We start from the raw sequence: 22,450 nt of genomic DNA, 5'->3' as shown, positions 1-22,450 counted from the left end.
GATCTACCGTCGAAAAATCACGGCTTTTTAAAAAATTTACAGGTTTTAAAAATTAAAAAATCATAAAAAATTCAAATGCTTCAAATTTTTGAAATTTTTGTAATTTAAAAAAATATTTTGTTGAATTTCTTGATTTGTTTAATTTGCTGATTAGGATAGAGGTGGTGTTTGTCAATGGCCCTGCTCCATAGAAATAAATGTTTCGATAAATCGAAGATTATATAGAGAGATTCGACAATTTTAAGATTCAAAAATTTTAAGATTATGAAATTATGTTTGAAAATTTCAATATTTCAGTTCGAAGATTTGAATTGGATTTGAATATACTATAATTCTTTTTATTTGAAGATTTAAGAATATTTGAATATTCGAAATTGGAAAATTCTATGAAAAAATCTATGTTGTAAAATGGTTTAATTGGACATGAACTGCCGTTCTACGCATAATTGTCCCATGTCATTTTTGGTCGATTCTTACTTTTTGTAATTTTTAAGTTTAATTTCACGTATACTTTTAGAAAACACATAAAATCACTTTGTTCGGAAACTCATTGAAAACAACACCAAGTCTGTTTGTCCCATCGTTGTGCCCTGTAAACTGCTTATTGGGGCGATAAGGGACTTCTAGGGTGAATAGGGACCCACGGGACAATTATGCGTAGAATCACAAAAAACGGTCGAAAAATTTCAATCGCGTTTTTCTCAGTTGCACTTTTTTGAACATGGGACAGTTATGCGTAGAACGGCAGTGAAGGATTGGTGGAAAAAGTTTGATGGAAGTTAAAAAAAAAACAAAATTGAAAATCGCGATAAATTATAGTGACGAATTTATTAACAAAAATATCTCATCAAATTTTTTGAACAATTTATTCTGATGAGCTTAAAACAAATAATAATTTTAAACATAAAAAATATTCTCATTACTTTCTCACGCTACTTTTCGAAACATTAAATTCAACTTTGAATCGATTTCCTTCTCAAGTTTCTATTCAAAAACCACACAATCTCACTTCAAACACCAAAAATCGGCCACATAATCCTTTCAATCGCCCATTCATTTCCTAGCGTCATTAACGATCCATTAGAGAGCGACTTTAATTCACAAATCAACTCCCGACGCGTTCCCATAAGAAACTGTAGGTATTCAATTCAAAATCTCCCCAAGAATTCAAATTCAATTACCACTTGAAGGAAACCACCACCGTCAGTCAAATGACCAAATCCGTGACGGCGACGATTTATCGATATTCCGTCCGACCGTCGTCGTCGCCGTCGTCGGTGCCAAAGTGGAAAAATATTTCCCTTCATTAAATGTAACTTCCATTAATTACGGCACCCCTCTGCGTTTCATCTCTCCTAGCAGCAGCAGCAGCAGGAAAAGGGGAAAAATTTACATTCAATTCAAATGTTTGATTAATCTGTTCCGAGAGTCTTTTCCTTGAAGGAATCGACGACGGTGGCGGCCAAATGGCAAAATAATTGTTACCGATTCTTGAGGTTTCGTCGTCTGGTTGGGGGGAATTCTGGAGGGTCTCTTGAACTTGTTGACTTCCACACTTGAAGAGAGTGGTGCCTAGTGCTTGACTCTTGCGGGATTGTTTTTTTTTTCGTGAGAAATTTTTTACTTTTCAAATAATAATTTCTATTTGAACCTTTGGAAAATTTTAACTTGATTTTTAAATTTTGAAGCATTATTTTAAAGGACAGATAATATCACGGAATTTCATTAAATATATCAGGGGCATTTTTTTAAAGGTCCATAGTTACTGAGATATCGAAATTTTCATCATTTTACTGACCATAAAACATACACAGGAAAAATGATAAAACGATTGTAATATTCTTCAGGAAATGGTGACAGATTTCGTGAAAACAACAATTTGAGCAATCTATGAAAAGAGCTTTTTGTTCAAAATTTAATGTAAGGAAATTGGGCACCACTGGAAAAATCAAATTTTCCCTGTTTTTTTTTATCTCAACAACTGAAATTCGTATCAACAAAGATCAATAAACAAAATGTATGGAATTTCAGCTCTTTGAGCAGTCATGGGCACTATTTTTAATTTAAACAATACGGTTTTTTTTGAAGTTACACAGAAAAAAATTGATGGTAATATTCATCAAAGAATTGTGACAGATTTGGTATCCACAAAAATGTGCAATATTACATGAAATTTCATCAGGTTCACATTTTTACACATTTTTAGGTAAAATTACTCAAAAAAAAGGTAATATTCAACCAGCCAAATTTCCAATCATCAAAAAAAACGGCGCACTTTATCAAAACCGCCAATTTGATTTTACACCCCTTGTAAATGTACTCACTGTAACTTTGGTTGGTTGAATATTACCTCTTTTAAAGCAATTTTACCTAAAAATGTATAAAATTGTGAACCTGATGTAAACTCACCGGTTCCTGATGTAATATTACACATCATACGCATTCAATGAAGTCAAAGAATTTATACTTTTTTTGCCTTCCTCACGTTACTGAGGAAAGGCTATAAAATCACTCGAAAAATGAACTTCTCAATTAGACCTCCTAAACCCACCTTCATGTATACCTATCGACTCAGAATCAAATTCTGAGCAAATGTCTGTGTGTGTGGTGGGATGTTGATCAAAAAATTGTCACTCGATTATCTCGACATTGGCTGAACCGATTTTGTCCGTTTTGGCGTCATTCGATCCGTCTTGAGGTCCCATAAGTCGCTATTAAAAATTATGCAGTTTAGTTAAGTACTTCAAAAGTTATGCTAAAAAAACGATTTTAGCAAAAGTCCGGAAGATTTAAAAAGGGTGGTTTTTGTAAGAAAACCCGTCATGCTATACATTTTTAGAAAGGTATTCAAAAGACCTTTCCAACGCGTCCAAAACATTGAAGATCTGACAACCCTATCAAAAGTTATAAGCAATTAAGTGTTTTTAAGCACTTTTTCGAGGCCGGATCTCAGATATTTTGATGAAAATGCTGTCCGGATCTCTCATGCGACCTATCGTTGGATAGATATTCAAAAGACCTTTCCAACGCGTCCAAAACATTGAAGATCTGATAACCCTATCAAAAGTTTTAAGCACTTAAGTGTTATTTACGCACTTTTTGCATTTTGGATAGCACCCTTTAAATGTGAGGAAGGCGCCAACCACCTAAAGGTGGATTAAGTAACGTTTTTAAATATATTCTTTTTCCAAAAAATCAGCGCATTGTTAAAGTTTGTTCTACCTGTACGGGCTCCTAAAAATTAAATATTTTTTAAATACATTTTCAGCAACAAAAAGTTTGTTTTTGTAGTGCAAATCTATTCAAAATTTTGTGTTTTCTGATTTCCAATACTCATGTGCTTATTATCAAAATTAATTCTAATAAAAAAACTTAAACTTCAGAAAAAATGTGTTTACCGCTTTGAAATCTAGGAAGATTTTATTGAAATAGGTTCATTTTAAGAATTTTCTTAAAATGAGTTAGGTCGTTGCAAATATTTTTCAAAGTTTATGTCGCCCCCCCCTTAAAGTTGGTCTGAAAAATCAAAGGGCAAAAAAAAATAAAAAAAATCAAAATTTCCATGAAAATAGAAATCTAATCAACTGAAAACAATCGAGAATGCATTTTTCTGCATTGATAATTATATTTAGCATGTTTGGGCTTGTTTAAAAATGTTTTGAATTTTTATGAAATTCCAATGTACAGCACCGCAAAAAAATTATTTTTCGCATAAAATAAAATTTTCGTCAATACTTAGATATTTTGGAAACTAATGATGCCAAAACAGCTGGACAGGTGTATAATGCATTTTAAAACACTGTTTTCATTCAAATGTTGAAACCATGGCTCGTAATTTCAATTTTTATACTTTTTTACTTTTTATCAAAAAGTGGTCAAAGACAAACTTGTAGGAAATTGAACAGGTTTTCTGGAAAAAAATCACTGAAATAAAAATGCACGCCACTTCTATGAGATGTTTTGATTTTTAAATTTTAAAGTCAAATTTTAAGGTGATGTCACGATTTTTTGATGAAATAGCCTGTTTCAAAAAAACTGACGAAAAATGCAGGTTGGTATGCCTCTCCTAAAAAATACAAAAAAATATTCACTTAATTTTTTTTTTGAAAAGTGGTCTAAACGTCAAAAATTGAAAAAAACTGATAGTGAGAATCGACTCCATATTGACCATTGTCGTATGTCCAATCCTTGTGAAGTTACAGCGATTTTTAAAATAAATATGTTGCAAAAAAAAATGGGTTTTCATGGTTCTTGACATTTTCTATGTGACAAACTTGATTTTTCAGTCTCGTAAATATTTTACCGGAAAGCTCGTCCAATTTTCCATAAGATTGTCCTTGGCCACTTGGCAAGGTCAAATTAAGAATTTCGTTTTTCAAGTGATTTTATAGCCTTTCCTCAGTGAGGTGAGAAAGGCAAAAATCAAATCGTTCGCTCTTGAATATTTGGAATTCAAGTAAAAACTTTTAAAGAAAAGATTTTTTTTATAAACGAACAAAATTACTCAATACGTTTTTTTTTACAATTTCGAGGCCACTGAATGGGTAGCAAGCAATCTTGCACGAAATGTTTGATGCGATTCACTCCACTTTTGTCACTGCCATCTAGCGCGCACTAGCTGAACTAAAGTATTTGACCGCATTCTTCCCTCGTTTTTCCAGCCTTCGTCTCGTGGGTGCGCTACTATTCCAACTTCCCGAAGGAGCTGCGCCGGATGTTCGCGATCCGGGCCGTCAACATGGGCCACTACGCCAAGTGTTTGGGCCTGCGCGATCCACCGAAGCAGTTTGTGCGGGCGCACACCGGACCCAAGGACGATGACGGGGGAGAGCAGGAGGGAGGCCAACGGAAGCAGTGGGACCGTAAGAATGGCCGCGGTCCTCAGAAGGGGTGAGTTAATTTGTGGAAGTTGAAAATTTCTAGTTTTCTAATTTGAGATTTTTAAATTCTAGCAAAAACTTCTCCAAAGGGCGCCCGAACTCGGGCCCGATGGCAAACTCCCGGAAGCGACCGGCCACCGGAGGTGGCCAACAACACAAGGACCTGGCCAGCTACGCCAAGACGTCCCGAATGATCAACACGTCCGAGTTCGCCAGCGGGTTGACGCCGTCGGCCAAGAAGAAACCCCGCAAACATTGACCACAAATTACGTTTCTTTTTTCTTTGTAAATATAAGAGTGTCTTACTTTTTTTTTGTTCAAACCAAACTGGGTAGTAAATTCGCATTCGCAGAAATAAATTAAGGTAAAACAAATAAACAGCAAAACAAAAAAAAAAACGTTGTTGCGATTATTGTGGCGCCGCCACTTGCATTGAGAAAACCGCCGACGCAAATTGATGCCGCCGTTGTTGATTCCGAAAAGGAGGTCCGCGTGGCTGGCCTTCTTCTTCGGGTGAGGTCGCAGAGCAAATCAACTAATAATGAAGGTCAGTGCAGTGGTTGTGGAAGGCATCATCATCACGACTGTTGTGGTAAGAACGGAACATTGCAGAGCGGTGGGAGATGCCGAAGGAGATTGGATAAGCGGTCAGTCGATTACGCAAAACTGCAGCGAACTGTAACGGTAGACGGTGGCCGAAATACCGAATGTCTGGACATCAGAACTTCTTTTTTTTGCAGTTTTTAAGTAGATGAGGGAGAAACATATTATACAATCTTTTTTCCTTTTTCCGTATTTTGTCTAAAGAATTTTCTTAAAACGCCAAGATAAAGCGAATTGTTGTCTTTCGAACAACATTGTGATACAGAGATAAGATAAGAAAATAAGATTTGCTGCATTCTTAGACCATTTTAAGAGCTTCTTAATTTAGCAATCATAATTGCACGGAAAGAAGGTTTATCGTGAATCTTGATAAATTTTGGTTAAAAATCCTAAAAAAAATGGCTGTTTTTTCAACCACCATTTTTTTAGCTGGAAATCTTAAAAAACATCCTGGGTTTGACAGCTGGATCCAGGTATTAAAAATGATAAATAAAATTTAACTAATTTACAAGCTGGAAAAATGCTGTCAGTCTCAAAAGCTGTATGTTTTGAGAAGGTCTGTTAGCTATTTTAGCTAGATTTAATGGTATTCTAGGAAGTTTTATAGCTAGCCCAGCGAGTTTTTAGGCTGTTTCAACTAGTTTTTTGGAATCATTCTCGAAATTTTCCATTGATGGCTGCGAAGCCAGATATTTTCACACATCTTTTTGCTAGTTTAGCTAACTTTGCCACTATTCTTGGTAGGTGTTTTGGTTGGAATAGCTAATTTTTATGCTATTTCTACAAGCTTTCTTTCAAAAGCCTCCGTTGCACAGTGTTCGGAATGGCAAAATTAAGTGGAATAAATTGATAACTCCTTTATTTGACGTCCTAGCCAAATGGTGTCTTCCGAAGAGTTGTTGTACTTGATAAGGGCTATCTTTTGAAGTTATTGACATACAGGGTGACGACCTTCCAGGGTGTCAACCAAAAACTAACTTTGTTGGATGACGTTGTAGGGCTTTGGTGTCTTCTGCAAAGTTGTAGAGGAGAAAATTTTATGAAAGTTTGTCGAAGGCGCTAAATTTGTAGCTCTTAATCTACTCGAGATATACGCCATTTTTGCAAAAATGGTCCAAAAAAGCACTTTTTTGGTGATAACTCAAAATGTTTACATTTTAGCGGCCTACTATGTTCTGAAGAGTTGCTTATAACATAAAATTACACATCTTTGCCGAAGACAGCAAAATGTTTTGAGCCTTTATTGAGGAGTTATAACCATTTTTAAGTGATTTTGAGCCTATTTTCAAGTTGCTATGTTTTCAAAATGGCGCATTTTGGCGCAAAACCCGACAATGCACCTGAAAGTACACACTTTTAACTACATTTCCTGAAAATATCTCCGTGTCTATCGGTGTCTATTTTTAGATATCTCAATTTGAATTTGACGGTTTTTAATCAATTTATTTATAATTTTTAAGTAAATCTCATTGAAAACGTGGTAATAATCGGTAAATTGAAGGGTAAATTGATCGATTTTTACGGAAAATACATTGTCTATTGAAAAAAACGACAACCTTTCTAAAGTGACCAAATATAAAAGGAAATATTTAATTTTAAATACGAACAATTATTTAAAATTTTAACTTACATTATTTTTGGGCTAAACATGTTTTTATTCATAATTTTAGAATGTGTGTCATAATTTTAAGCATAAACAATGTATTTTCCATAAAAATCGATCAATTTACCCTTCAATTTACCGATTATTACCACGTTTTCAATAAGATTTTGCTAAAAAATTATAAATAAATTGATTAAAAACCGTCAAATTCAAATTGAGATATATTAAAATAGACACCGATAGACACGGAGATATTTTAAGGAAATGTAGTTGAAAGTGTGTACTTTCAGGTGCATTGTTGGGTTTTGCGCCAAAATGCGCCATTTTGAAAACATAGCAACTTGAAAATAGGCTCAAATTCACTTAAAATAGGTTATAACTCCTCAATAAAGGCACAAAATATTTTGCTGTCTTCGGCAAAGATGTGTAATTTTATATTATAAGCAACTCTTCACAACATAGTAGGCCGCTAAAATGCCCTACAACGTCATCCAACAAAGTTAGTTTTTGGTTGACACCCTGGAAGGTCGTCACCCTGTATGTCAATAACTTCAAAAGATAGCCCTTATCAAGGTCAACAACTCTTCGGAAGACACCATTTGGCTAGGACGTCAAATAAAGGAGTTATCAATTTATTCCACTTAATTTTGCCATTCCGAACACTGTGCGTTGCTGCTTGCAAAGCACGCATTATTCACCTAGCCTATTGACTGATTTAGCTCGTTTCTTTTTTATTCTTGATTCGTTTTTCGGTAAGTCTAGCTAATTTTTCGACTGTTTTAACTGGTAATTTTGAAATCATTTTTAAAAATCCCTTGCTGTCTGTAAAGTTGTTTTTTTATTTTCAAAAAGACTTTTTGCTGGTGTAGCATGATTTTCCGCTATTCTTGGTACGTTTTTTGGTAGTCCAGCAAGTTTTTTGGATGTTTCAATAGTTTCCAGGTTTTTTAGACTATGTTTTAGTTGATCATCCTAATTGTACGGCTTTGTTGCGATATTTTATTGACAAATTAAAAAAAATGAAATACAGTCATACAAAAATACAAAACTACGAAAATACAAATTAAAATTAACATAATTTAACTTAATTTAACTCAATTTAACTTAATTCAACTTAATTTAACTTAATTCAACTTATTTTAACTTAATTTAACTTAAATCAACTCAATTTAACTTAATTTTACCTAATTCAGCTAAATTTTACTTAATTTAACTTAATTTAACTTAATTTTACTAAATTTTACCAAACAACTTTTAACAACAATTAAACTAAATTCTACCAAATGTAACGAAATTTCAAAAAATGTATCTTAGTTTAATTAAATTTAATTAAAATTTCTAGATATAACCACATTTGACTAAATTTGTTTCATTTTTACTATGTTCAGTTTAATTATATTAAACTTAACTTTGCTTAATCAAACTTGATTTTTAATTAATCATAATTTAACTAAATTGCATTAAATTTATCTAAATTTTACTGATTTTAACAAAATTTAATCAATTTAACTTAAATTAACTGAATTCTACTTTTTTCTAAATTCAACCAAATGTTATTCAAATTAACTTTCACTTAATTTAAAGTAATTTAACATTATTTAACTCTATTTTTTGATGTGCTTTAAAGGCATAAGGTGCCCTGCTCGTTCGGATCTGTCAAACATTGGCCAGTCTATATCTAGACACTCTGTACCCGCAGCCTCCCCCACGTAGACAGATGTCCATACAAAAAAGTGGAGTGTGGACAAACGCCAGCCTCCACCTCCCCCACCAAAGGGTTCACGACAAAGAGATGCCACCAATCGTCCAAACAAAAATTAGAGGCTCAACTTATAACCTCTTTCCCTCAACACAAAAAAAACTTCTCACCTTATCAACTGATGATCTCAGCCCGCAGAAAGTCTTCCTGGCTTTCAATCCATTCACTCACGCACCATCTCCACCTTTTGCACTTGCACTTTCGACTTTCAAACGCAGAATCGTCGCAAAACTCCGCGAACTGAGCGGCTTAAACAGGATCAAACACGATACGAGACGTTCTCTTGCTTTGTGTTGGTCTAGAACTGATGATCTGTCAAAAAATCCATGCTGCCGGTTCCAGCTAGTTTTTCGGTAAAAAGTAGGCAAAATTGTGCTGAAACACCATTATTTTTGGTGAAATCTCTCCTGTCATTTTGATTTGGGCTGTCAGTTTTGGATAGCAAATCAGCAATCAGGGTTAGCTGTTTCACCAATCCCAAGTTGGTAAATTTACCTGTAATTTTAGCTAATTTAGTCAAAAAAATCACTGTTCCACCAATTTGAAGCCAGCTAATTTGAATTGTTAAATTTAAGATGGAACTCCTTTCCGTGCGGTTATTTTAAGCTTGTGATCAACCTATTAATACCTGAGAGTGAAGTTGATGTAAAACAAAATTTCATACAAAAAATCGCTTATAACTTTTCAGGATAAACTTTTGGGAATATTTGGAGGGAAGTAGCGTACCCAGCAGACACAATCGTAAGAAAGTTGGGGTTTTCATTCATTTTTACGATTTTTTCAAACAAACTTCACATTCTATTACAGTCATCGCTCATATTCGGAACAGTTTACAAATCGGCCAATGTTCAAACAATCATAGCAAATCGATAATTGAACTGAATGATTCGCTTTTACCTTCATTTTCTTGCTTTTTCTTGCGATCTTTCGAATGCTGTATCGAACAACTGCAAATTTTAACTTTTATATCAAGTTTTTGAAGAAAAACGTTGACTCTTGAAATCCACAAAATTGGAACACTTTTTTCTCACGGATGTAAACAAATTTTGGTTCTCTCCATGAGTACAGATTTTTCTCAAAATAATGACTTCACGCACTGAAACCAACGAAATTCAAGCTTAGTTATGTTTTATGAATGGTCTGATATCTTTTTTTGGGAAAATATCAATTAATTTCACAATAACATCCCACAATTATGGAACAGGAAATTTGGAGGCAGTGTTTTGCTGCTCTGGATATAAAAGTACTAAAAATAGAAGGGTCGCCAGAAAAGATGCAAAAACTTTAAATAACTGTTAAAAAAAAATCATAAAATAGCAATAATATTATTATGCCAAACGGCCTTGATGATTTTTGAACGAATTATATGCCAAACACCCATTATTCCAAATGTCCATTATGCCATCCATCAGTCCATGCAGTGAAAAAAATAAAGCATTTTTTCAGATTTTCAAAGATATTTTTTCAGTGGTGCTTATCCTTCAAACATTATTTATTAAACAAAACAGGATTTCTATCCGTGCCTAGGGACCATCCATAAACCACGTGGAGATTTTTTTGGTATCTCAGCCCCCCCTCCCCCCCCCCCTTCCCCCCCCTTCCAAATTGGCCCGAAAAATCAGGGGGCAAACCATTATTTTCAATAAACTTCAAAATTATTATCAAAATGAAAAAAAAAAAACAAAAAAAGGATGTTGACTCTTTTTACAATCATATTGATGAAGGGTTAAATCCGTAAGAATGACAATTTTGGAATAAAAAGACAACAACTTTCTTGGCTGCTGTGCATCCTCAAGTTGATATCGAAATACATAATAAAGTAAAAATAAATTGTTTATTGTGCTTATGAAATTCAATACTTATTGAAATAAGATCAAAAATCATAGCGCCGAATAAATTTTCTATTGAACCGCGAACTTGATCGGAAAAATTGCAGCTTATCAAACATTTGTTTTTTTTTTTTAAACCGGGTCCGGTGGTTGGTAATCGTAGTTGCTTCTCCCCTCTCGTCAAAGAAATATATCATGGAATACTCAACAGAAAAAAAAACAACCAAAGCCTAGTAGCTTGAGTCTATTACACAAATTCAAACATTATTTTCCCGAATTCTTCATTTAGAATAACTAGAATAATATTCTAATAGAGAAAAAAAATACGTTGAAGTCATTTAAGAGGAATTTGTCGAATTTTAACTAAACTTAAAATATTTTCCCGGTTTGTTAGTCGAATTCGCGAGTTTTTCCCGGTTTTCTCCCGGTGGAATAAATTCCCGGTTTTTCCCGAGGTGGCCACTCTGATCTAAACTGGTAGAATTTATTATAAGAAAAGTGAGTAACGATCTTAACACACTCAAACCCCGATGGTTTGACACCAACTGTTGTCAAACGAACGGGATCACTTTTTAGTTTGATACCCATTTTACACGAAGGTGAGCGCCGAGTAAAAAGTGACAGTTCGACACTTTTTAGTTTGACTTTGACCAACCAACGGGGTACAAACTAAAAAAGTGTCAAACGAAAAATTTACCAACTACCGGGGGTTGAGTGTAATTTGTTTTTAATTGTCGGCCATTATTGGAGCATTTCCTTCTTCCGAAATCAATTTCTTACAAGATAAAAGTAGTTTGATGGATCTGCACCGCTGTTGTCGGCCGCTCAATCAAGATATTTTCAGGTGAAAGAATTCTAAACTGTTCGACCTCGCCGAGTGATCGATATCTGCGTCCGATGTCTGTGAGAAAAAAAGGAAAAAATGTTCGTTGAAAAATTGAAAGTTGCTCAGAGGGAAGAACAAGTCGGAAGGAAGGAAAAAGCTCGTAGGAAATTGGCTCGAATTGAAGTTAATAATGAGAATTTTCTTTCGCCGATGATAGAAGAGAGAAGAAAATTGAAAAGAAAAAGGTTATTTACGCACCCACCAAATGGCGTTATGTGGCTGCTGTCTGCTAATTGGACAGGGCTCCAGTTGAAAGCCTTTGAAGTGGGCCTAGACCGAGGGGTTCGACGGTTATACGGCGAGTAGTTACGCGTAAGTGAGAATATGAGTTTAACAGCTTGATTGAGCCGCGCACCGTCAGGTACTTACTTTGTCGGTTTATTGGCTTTTTTCGAAGGAAAAACAAATCATTATTAGCGGTTTGTTTTATTTATTTTTCTCTCCCTCTAGATAACTTCCATAAAGTGGAATGTCAGATTGGACATAATAGCCGAAAAGAATGCCAAATTAACAGTGTTCAAATTTTATAAATAAAAGTTCAAAAGGCAACATTTATTTTCCTTTATAAAAAAATGAAATAAAAAAAAAAATAACAAATCATTGCTCTTCAGATTGCTCCCGAGTTGTACAACCGCATTGTATCGCGGTGGTGGCGGCGTCTTCTTGAAATTAGCTCCAGTTTTCCGTACCCGCACAATCTCGATTTAGTGGCCATCCATATCCCGGGACCGGCGCCACCGCCATCGTCATTATATCGGAAAAAGCTGTTTTTCTTCAATTTGCGTAAACTTTTCTTTTGCTCGCTTCTTTTGTCTCTCTGTGATGGACCGCAGCAGCATCATCAGCTTCAGCATCTTCATCTTCGGGAACGTTGCCTGGCGCCACATCCAAAGTGATATCCCGAAAAAGCCCCGGCCAGAACTCAATCAATCCAAGCTCATCAGCCTCAAACTTCCAACTTCCACATGGTTTCTACCTCACTTCTTTTTTCCTTGGAGAGTGGTCAGTGGCCAATTCTTAATTTTCAATTGAAAGCGGTTAATGAGTGGTCAATTTGCTTCCGACTTGTTCTCCGGATCTGGCCTTTCTTTTTTTTCATCGAGGGGTCTGCTGGATCTACGAGAGAGAAGAAAATATGGACAACAGAGGAATTCTAGGCATTTTCAATTCCATTCGATTTCATTTTGGTTCCACATGCGTGTGCTGGATTTTGTTGATGACCCTTTGAAGAAGAATTTGAGGGAAAATTGAATTTACAAAGTAAAAAGTACCAAGTACGAAGTATCAACTACCAAAAACTATTTTTAAATTTTTAGATTTTATTATTTTAACATTTTGACATTTTAACATTTTAACATTTTAACATTTTAACATTTTAACATTTTAACATTTTAACATTTTAACATTTTAACATTTTAACATTTTAACATTTTAACATTTTAACATTTTAACATTTTAACATTTTAACATTTTAACATTTTAACATTTTAACATTTTAACATTTTAACATTTTAACATTTTAACATTTTAACATTTTAACATTTTAACATTTTAACATTTTAACATTTTAACATTTTAACATTTTAACATTTTAACATTTTAACATTTTAACATTTTAACATTTTAACATTTTAACATTTTAACATTTTAACATTTTAACATTTTAACATTTTAACATTTTAACATTTTAACATTTTTACATTTTTACATTTTAACATTTTAACATTTTAACATTTTAACATTTTAACATTTTAACATTTTAACATTTTAACATTTTAACATTTTAACATTTTTACATTTTTACATTTTTACATTTTAACATTTTAACATTTTAACATTTTAACATTTTAACATTTTAACATTTTAACATTTTAACATTTTAACATTTTAACATTTTAACATTTTAACATTTTAACATTTTAACATTTTAACATTTTTACATTTTTACATTTTTACATTGTTACATTTTTACATTTTTACATTTTAACATTTTAACATTTTAACATTTTAACATTTTAACATTTTAACATTTTAACATTTTAACATTTTAACATTTTAACATTTTAACATTTTAACATTTTAACATTTTAACATTTTAACATTTTAACATTTTAACATTTTAACATTTTAACATTTTAACATTTTAACATTTTAACATTTTAACATTTTAACATTTTAACATTTTAACATTTTAACATTTTAACATTTTAACATTTTAACATTTTAATATTTTAACATTTTAACATTTTAACATTTTAACATTTTAACATTTTAACATTTTAACATTTTAACATTTTAACATTTTAACATTTTAACATTTTTACATTTTTACATTTTTACATTTTAACATTTTAACATTTTAACATTTTAACATTTTAACATTTTAACATTTTAACATTTTAACAATTTAACATTTTAACATTTTAACATTTTAACATTTTAACATTTTAACATTTAAACATTTTAACATTTTTACATTTTTACATTTTTACATTGTTACATTTTTACATTTTAACATTTTAACATTTTAACATTTTAACATTTTAACATTTTAACATTTTAACATTTTAACATTTTAACATTTTAACATTTTAACATTTTAACATTTTAACATTTTAACATTTTAACAATTTAACATTTTAACATTTTAACATTTTAACATTTTAACATTTTAACATTTTTACATTTTTACATTTTTACATTTTTACATTTTTACATTTTTACATTTTTACATTTTTACATTTTTACATTTTAACATTTGAACATTTTAACATTTTAACATTTTAACAATTTAACATTTTAACGTTTTAACATTTTAACATTTTAACATTTTAACATTTTTACATTTTTACATTTTTACATTTTGACATTTTTACATTTTAACATTTTTACATTTTTACATTTTTACATTTTTACATTTTTACATTTTTACATTTTTACATTTTAACATTTTAACATTTTAACATTTTAACATTTTAACATTTTAACATTTTAACATTTTAACATTTTAACATTTTAACATTTTAACATTTTAACATTTTAACATTTTAACATTTTAACATTTTAATATTTTAACATTTTAACATTTTAACATTTTTACATTTTTACATTTTTACATTTTAACATTTTAACATTTTTACATTTTTACATTTTTACATTTTAACATTTTAACATTTTAACATTTTAACATTTTAACAATTTAACATTTTAACGTTTTAACATTTTAACATTTTAACATTTTAACATTTTAACATTTTAACATTTTAACATTTTAACATTTTAACATTTTAACATTTTAACATTTTAACATTTTAACATTTTAACATTTTAACATTTTAACATTTTAACATTTTAACATTTTAACATTTTAACATTTTAACATTTTAACATTTTAACATTTTAACATTTTAACATTTTAACATTTTAACATTTTAACATTTTAACATTTTAACATTTTAACATTTTAACATTTTAACATTTTAACATTTTAACATTTAAACATTTAAACATTTAAACATTTAAACATTTAAACATTTAAACATTTAAACATTTAAACATTTAAACATTTAAACATTTAAACATTTAAACATTTAAACATTTAAACATTTTAACATTTTAACATTTTAACATTTTAACATTTTAACATTTTAACATTTTAACATTTTAACATTTTAACATTTTAACATTTTAACATTTTAACATTTTAACATTTTAACATTTTAACATTTTAACATTTTAACATTTTAACATTTTAACATTTTAACATTTCTAGATTTTTAGATTTTTAGATTTTTAGATTTTTAGATTTTTAGATTTTTAGATTTTTAGATTTTTAGATTTTTAGATTTTTAGATATTTAGATTTTTAGATTTTTAGATTTTTAGATTTTTAGATTTTTAGATTTTTAGATTTTTAGATTTTTAGATTTTTAGATTTTTAGATTTTTAGATTTTTAGATTTTTAGATTTTTAGATTTTTAGATTTTTAGATTTTTAGATTTTTAGATTTTTAGATTTTTAGATTTTTAGATTTTTAGATTTTTAGATTTTTAGATTTTTAGATTTTTAGATTTTTAGATTTTTAGATTTTTAGATTTTTAGATTTTTGGATTTTTAGATTTTTAGATTTTTAGATTTTTAGATTTTTAGATTTTTAGATTTTTAGATTTTTAGATTTTTAGATTTTTAGATTTTTAGATTTTTAGATTTTTAGATTTTTAGATTTTTAGATTTTTAGATTTTTAGATTTTTAGATTTTTAGATTTTTAGATTTTTAGATTTTTAGATTTTTAGATTTTTAGATTTTTAGATTTTTAAATTTTTAGATTTTTAGATTTTTAGATTTTTAGATTTTTAGATTTTTAGATTTTTAGATTCTAAAAAATCTTAAAAATCTTAAAAATCTTAAAAATCTTAAAAATCTTAAAAATCTTTAAAATCTTTAAAATCTTTAAAATCTTTAAAATCTTTAAAATCTTAAAAATCTTAAAAATCTTAAAAATCTTAAAAATCTTAAAAATCTTAAAAATCTTAAAAATCTTAAAAATCTTAAAAATCTTAAAAATCTTAAAAATCTTAAAAATCTTAAAAATCTTAAAAATCTTAAAAATCTTAAAAATCTTAAAAATCTTAAAAATCTTAAAAATCTTAAAAATCTTAAAAATCTTAAAAATCTTAAAAATCTTAAAAATCTTAAAAATCTTACAAATCTTACAAATCTTAAAAATCTTAAAAATCTTAAAAATCTTAAAAATCTTAAAAATCTTAAAAATCTTAAAAATCTTAAAAATCTTAAAAATCTTAAAAATCTTAAAAATCTTAAAAATCTTAAAAATCTTAAAAATCTTAAAAATCTTAAAAATCTTAAAAATCTTAAAAATCTTAAAAATCTTAAAAATCTTAAAAATCTTAAAAATCTTAAAAATCTTAAAAATCTTAAAAATCTTAAAAATCTTAAAAATCTTAAAAATCTTAAAAATCTTAAAAATCTTAAAAATCTTAAAAATCTTAAAAATCTTAAAAATCTTAAAAATCTTAAAAATCTTAAAAATCTTAAAAATCTTAAAAATCTTAAAAATCTTAAAAATCTTAAAAATCTTAAAAATCTTAAAAATCTTAAAAATCTTAAAAATCTTAAAAATCTTAAAAATCTTAAAAATCTTAAAAATCTTAAAAATCTTAAAAATCTTAAAAATCTTAAAAATCTTAAAAATCTTAAAAATCTTAAAAATCTTAAAAATCTTAAAAATCTTAAAAATCTTAAAAATCTTAAAAATCTTAAAAATCTTAAAAATTCTTAAAAATCTTAAAAATCTTAAAAAAATTAAAATCTTAAAAATCTTATCGACAAGACAATCAAAAAAAAGCAAGGGGGTAGTGAAATGTTAAAAAAAAATATATTCAAAAATGTGTTTTAAATTTTAAAGAATTGAAAAAACTAAAAACCAGGTTCGCAAAGTGCTTTCCGCACACATTCATATTCTAACAAACTTCTTCCTACAAACACACCTCCATTCCATCGCTGCTGATGGCCAGTCAGTGAAAACAGGTGTTTTGCAGTTTCCTCATTCCACAGATTTTGGGGCTTTCTTCTTCCGGATTTTTCGTTCCTAATTTTCTCCTCCGATCGGAAGTATTTTTGGATCTCTGTTCTAAAAATAATTTTCACACACAGCACACGAAGCGTATACGCACCTGATAATGGGGTGCGTTTTTGAAGTTTTGAGGGTCTATTTTTGGAACAACTTTCATTGGATCGTTTTTTTTCTTAAAAATATAATAATTTAAAGATTTAAAATCCTAGAAGAAAGGGAAGTGTCGCTCCCCTCGAATGGCAGCTGTCAGGTGAAAAGTTACACGCTGATCGAAAATATGCAAGAAAGTTGCATAAATGTGCAAAATATAGTTGAAGTGAAAATATCTCTGATGTTAGTAAATTTAGATAAAAGTGTACTATGACACTTTGATGCAAGAGAAGGCGACCGAGGGGCAAGACAATGTTCTTTTATATTTATAATTGAATAAATCAATTTTGTGAGTTTTCAATTTCTACTCTATTGTCTTGTAATTCAGCATCCAATCATATCTTTTCCCGTCACTCTTCTAACTTTCATCTAAAAAAACGGGAGCTGTCATCACATGTTCCCCAATCTCCGCATCTCACCCCAAAGTGATACCCGTCAAATTCCCTAATTACAGCTTAGTTTTGCTAAAAGCAGCCGCCGCCGCCGCCAATGGAAAGCTTGAACCCTAACCTGAAAATCTCACACCGTCTGACCGCGGCCGCGCCAACACTGGTAGCTAAATGGCTCTGGACAGCTTTCGCGCCGCCTACTACGTGGATCAATTAGCACTTAAAAGCCGACGCGCCGGCCACAGATGGCACCACTTTGCGCTCAAGACCGGTAGCTTTCTTCCAGAAGAAGATGGGGGGTTGCTTTTTCTCCGATATCGATCTCCCGGTGGCCAAAGTGACCTCGCCGAGATGCCGGGGATGAGTGTCGGGTGGGATCTGTTGGGGTTAAACGGGACACTAGAGCTGGGAATGAGAGAGGTAAACAATGTGGTGGAGTTTGACAGCTCTTACCTTCGTCGTTGTTTACCTTGCTGCGTCAAACGAAATCAATGCAAGCAACGCTCAAGGTGAGTTGAACTGTCAAATTCAGGGTTGCCAGCAAGACACTCTGAGGTCTGTCCAACTCCGCTAGCCCCAAAGTGGCCACGCGCGTTCGACTCATGCATAAATTATCGACTTTTAGCACTCGTGATCGTTTTATAATAATGGACGCCCCCCTCTTTCACCTCCCCCTCTACATCAACCAATAGGACGAGATATTGAAGGGGGCGTCCCCGGCGCCCTTATCTGACCGATCTGACCATTTGGCAGATTTAAAGAGAGCCGCCGCCACAAAACCTTGAAGAATGCTGCTGCTGCTACAAAATGATCTTCAAAAGCACGCGGCTACCGGGCTTCAGCCCAAAGAGAGTCCGCTGACGGCGCAGAAAAATTGAGAATTAATACGCGCGCGCAGCCGTTAAGTGAGGTTAGGTTCGAAGAGGGTTTAGGAATCGCAGCAGGCGGCGGCTGAGGCGGTGAGGTGTCGGGTTAAGGTCGTGTAGAGTAGTTAAAACAAAACAACCAAAAAAGGGGTGAGGAAGGGAGGAAGAAGACGGAGAAGATGAGGACGATTTGAGAAGTACGTTGCTAATCGGCGGAATAATGATCACTTCCTCTACGTGTGGTGAACAGCCGCCGCGGAGATGTTCTAGGCCGGTTTTCGGGGGATTGAGGCGGTGGGGAAATCGTCAAGTTTAACTAAACACATATTTTTTAAATCCGCATTTCATAACAATAAATTATTATTGACTTAAAAACATAAAAGTGTCGCACCCCTCGATAGCCAGCAAAAATTCTGTCAAAATGACAGTAACTTACACGCTCGATCAAATTCACGCAAAATTCCTTAATTTTTACTTTGTTCGGTTTTTGCCCACAAATTCGCAGCTCAGTCAAAGGTAAACTCATTTTGAAATGACAATAACGTATACGCCCAATGAAATTCACCCAAATTGTTTGTTATATTTAACGATATTTGCTGAAACCTCAACTACTTTGGGTAAATCGAAATAAATGAGCCAAGGAAAAAGTGTAAACAAACAGTGCATCCTGCTTGTTCCTAATGTAAACATCAATTGACGTGAGCAGTATAAACAGCTTGTTTACAAATGCACATTGGCCCATTTACATTGTTTTGCTCGACTTAACTACCATTTTTTTAAACTGTTAGTTTTTCACTTTTGCATTGCCTCAATAAATTGTAATCTTTAGACACCCGTATGACAAAAACTGACTTTTTTTTTAAATCTTTTTTTTAGAAGAACTATGCTGCCCGTTTTTGAGTTATTGATGCAGTTTGGTTCAAAATCGTGTGCTCTTTCAAAAGAGCCTATAACATCCAGTACTTTGTTCTAGAAATTAGGAGGAAATCCAGTTTTTTCGCGAAAACTTAACACGTATCCTTATGTGTGGGACAAACTTCAAATGCGTTTTTCTCAACTTGCTGTTTTTGCATATGGGACATTTATGCGAACATGGGCAGTATGGTATTTTTGAAAGTAAAAAAAAATCTTTTGCAATGCATCAAAAATTTACGACTTTTACGTTTTTTTGTTTTTTTTTTTTTTTAACAAAACAAGCATACAAAATTAGCAACCATTTGAAACCCATATTGAAACAACATTTTTTCTCAAAAACCCATATTTTTGTAAAAAAATTAATATTTTTGAAAAGAAAATTGAATATTTTTGAAAAGAAAATTGAATATTTTTTAAAAGAAAATAGTTTTGCAATTCAACGAAAAATTGCAACAAAATTGAATCTCACATTTCTAAAAATATTTTTTCAGAAATCCATATTTTTGTGAAAAATCTGATTTTTTTCTTAAAGAAAACATTTACTTTTGGTTGCTTTAAAGATTGCAACCATTTGAATCCCACATTGCAAAAACAGATTTTTATTCTATAACTCACATTTTTGTAAATGATGAAATTTTTTTTTGTCTAAATCCGTAAAAAACTGAGTATCATAAAACAACTCGCATGCTTTTTCATAGTATATAGGAAACCCATGTCACATTGGTTATTTTGAAAAAGTAATCTAGAAAAGAAAATATTTACCTTTGCAGTGCTTGAAAAAATTGCAACCATTGGATTCGTATTTTTTGAGAAAAATAATAATAGTAATTTTGAAAAGAAAACTTTACTTATTTTCAAAATATATTTTTTAAAGAAAATCCGTTTATTTGTGAAAATTTTGATTATTTTTGAAAAAAAAACCTTTTTGAATCCCACAGTGAAAAAAAAAATAAAAAAAAATATTGAAATGAAAACATTAACTTTTGAAATTTTTCAAAACAAAATTAAAAAAAGACTATTTTTTTAGAAAATCCATGTTTTTTGTAAAAAGTATAAGTATTTGAAAAAACTTATGTTTGCAATGCTTCAAAAAATTGCAGCCAGTGAAAAACTGATTTAAAAAAAAAATCCGTTTATTTGGGAAAAATTTAAGTATTTTTGAAAAGAAAACATTTATTTTTGCAATGCCTGAAAAGTTGCAACCATTTCTCAAACAACCTTGTTGAAAAACTGAAAATTGTAGTATTTTTTCAAAGATTTGCGTTTTTGTGAAAAAAATGAGTATTTAAAAAAACACTACAATTGGGTCCTAAAATGAAGCTTGGATTTCTGATATTATTGTTTACAGCGATAAAGCTTATTTTTGTGAGTACAATGACCCTTTGTACGACCACAAAGAGTTGAAAATGGATTTTTAAATCAATTTTGAAAAATTAACCGCGCGGTCCTTCTTGACAGAAAAGCTCCTACTTGACAGCTCGTTCCAAGGGGACCATAGTAGATCCATCGAAAAAATGTTGTCTTGTCAAAAAAAATTTTTGCGTTTAAATGAAAAAAAGTGATTAGAAATGGTTTTTAATCGTGTTTTTTACCGTTGTACATAAAAATTGACATAGGGCTTTAGTACCCAATTACTTATGAAATGTTAAATGAATGCAATCAGTTGACAGAAAAGATTTGTGAAAAATTTAACACCCATATTGCAAAAACTGATTTCTATAAAGTAAATAACATAAATTTTGAATATTTTTGAAAAGAAAACACTATTTTTTTAAGGCCCCAAAAAAATACAACCAACTCATATTGCAAAAACTATTTTTTGAAAATTAGAATTTCATGAAAAATTTCAGTAGTTTTGAACAAAATCGCTTATGAAATGTTTAAAAAATGGCAACCAATTGAATCACACATTACATTTTTTATTTCTTTTTGATAATCCGCATTTTTGAAACTCAGTTTTTTTTGCCTCAAAAATTGCAACAATTTAATCCCACATAGCCATTTTTTCAGAAACTCTTATTTTTAAGAGAAGAAAGAGTAATTTTCAAAGGAAATATCTACATCTGCAATGTTTAAAAAATGCCACCTTCTTACCATATTGAAAAAATAGTTTTTTTTTAATTCGTATTTTTGTGAAAATTTTGAACACTTTACTTTTTTTTAATGAATCCCGCAGTATTTTTTTTTTGTAATCCGTGTTGCTGGGAAAAAAATGCATTTTTAAAAGAAAAAATGTATTTTTTTAAGCCTAAAAAATGGCAAACCTTTAGGCACCCATGTTGCAAAAATTGAATATTTGAATATAACTTATGAATGGTTTAAAAAATGCATTCATTTGACACCTATAATGAAAAACAAAAAAAAATCAGTTTTTCTTACAAAATTCGTGATTTTGGAAATCCAATCATTTACTTACGCATTGTCTTAAAATTTCAACCAACCATGTCATTGTTAAATATTACAAAAACTAATAAAGTATGTTTTTGTAACAGAAAATAATTTCAAAAAAATACTGATGATCCACATTGAAAACAGTACAACTACAGTATTTTTTCGAAAATTTGTAGTTTTGTGGAAAAATCTGCATTTTTGAAAACAATTTAATATTTTTTAAATTTTTTAATTTATTTCAAGCAGAAATTTTAAAAATTCTAAACAAATAATATCACAAATTACGTTTACAATAAATTTTATGATTCAGTAACGATACTGTCAAACATTTGTGGAATATTAATTCATACTTAGACAAAAATTTTAGTTAGTCAAAAATCAAAAAAGTGTTCCATTTAATCATAAATGCAAATATAAACGATATACAATGTATTTTTATTAGTTTATAGTCAGCTCTGCAATTTTTTCTTTTTTATGGGTTTTTTTATTTGAAACAAAATTAGCATGAACTTTATTAAAGCTTATAAAAATTTAACTTAAAGATTTTTGTTCAACTGAATGGAGCGTAAGCTACACTTATTTTGAG

General features: G+C 30.3%; 1 protein-coding gene across 1 annotated transcript in view; it reads left to right on the top strand.

Annotated features, from left to right (window-relative positions):
• Positions 1-22,450, top strand: part of LOC120420200 (TATA element modulatory factor) — a 140,487-nt gene that overhangs the window by 89,068 nt on the left and 28,969 nt on the right. The window lies entirely within an intron of this gene.

Source organism: Culex pipiens, chromosome 1 (assembly GCF_016801865.2).
Source record: "Culex pipiens pallens isolate TS chromosome 1, TS_CPP_V2, whole genome shotgun sequence".
NCBI classification, from domain to species: domain Eukaryota; kingdom Metazoa; phylum Arthropoda; class Insecta; order Diptera; family Culicidae; genus Culex; species Culex pipiens.
This window is presented reverse-complemented; position numbering and strand designations above follow the sequence as displayed.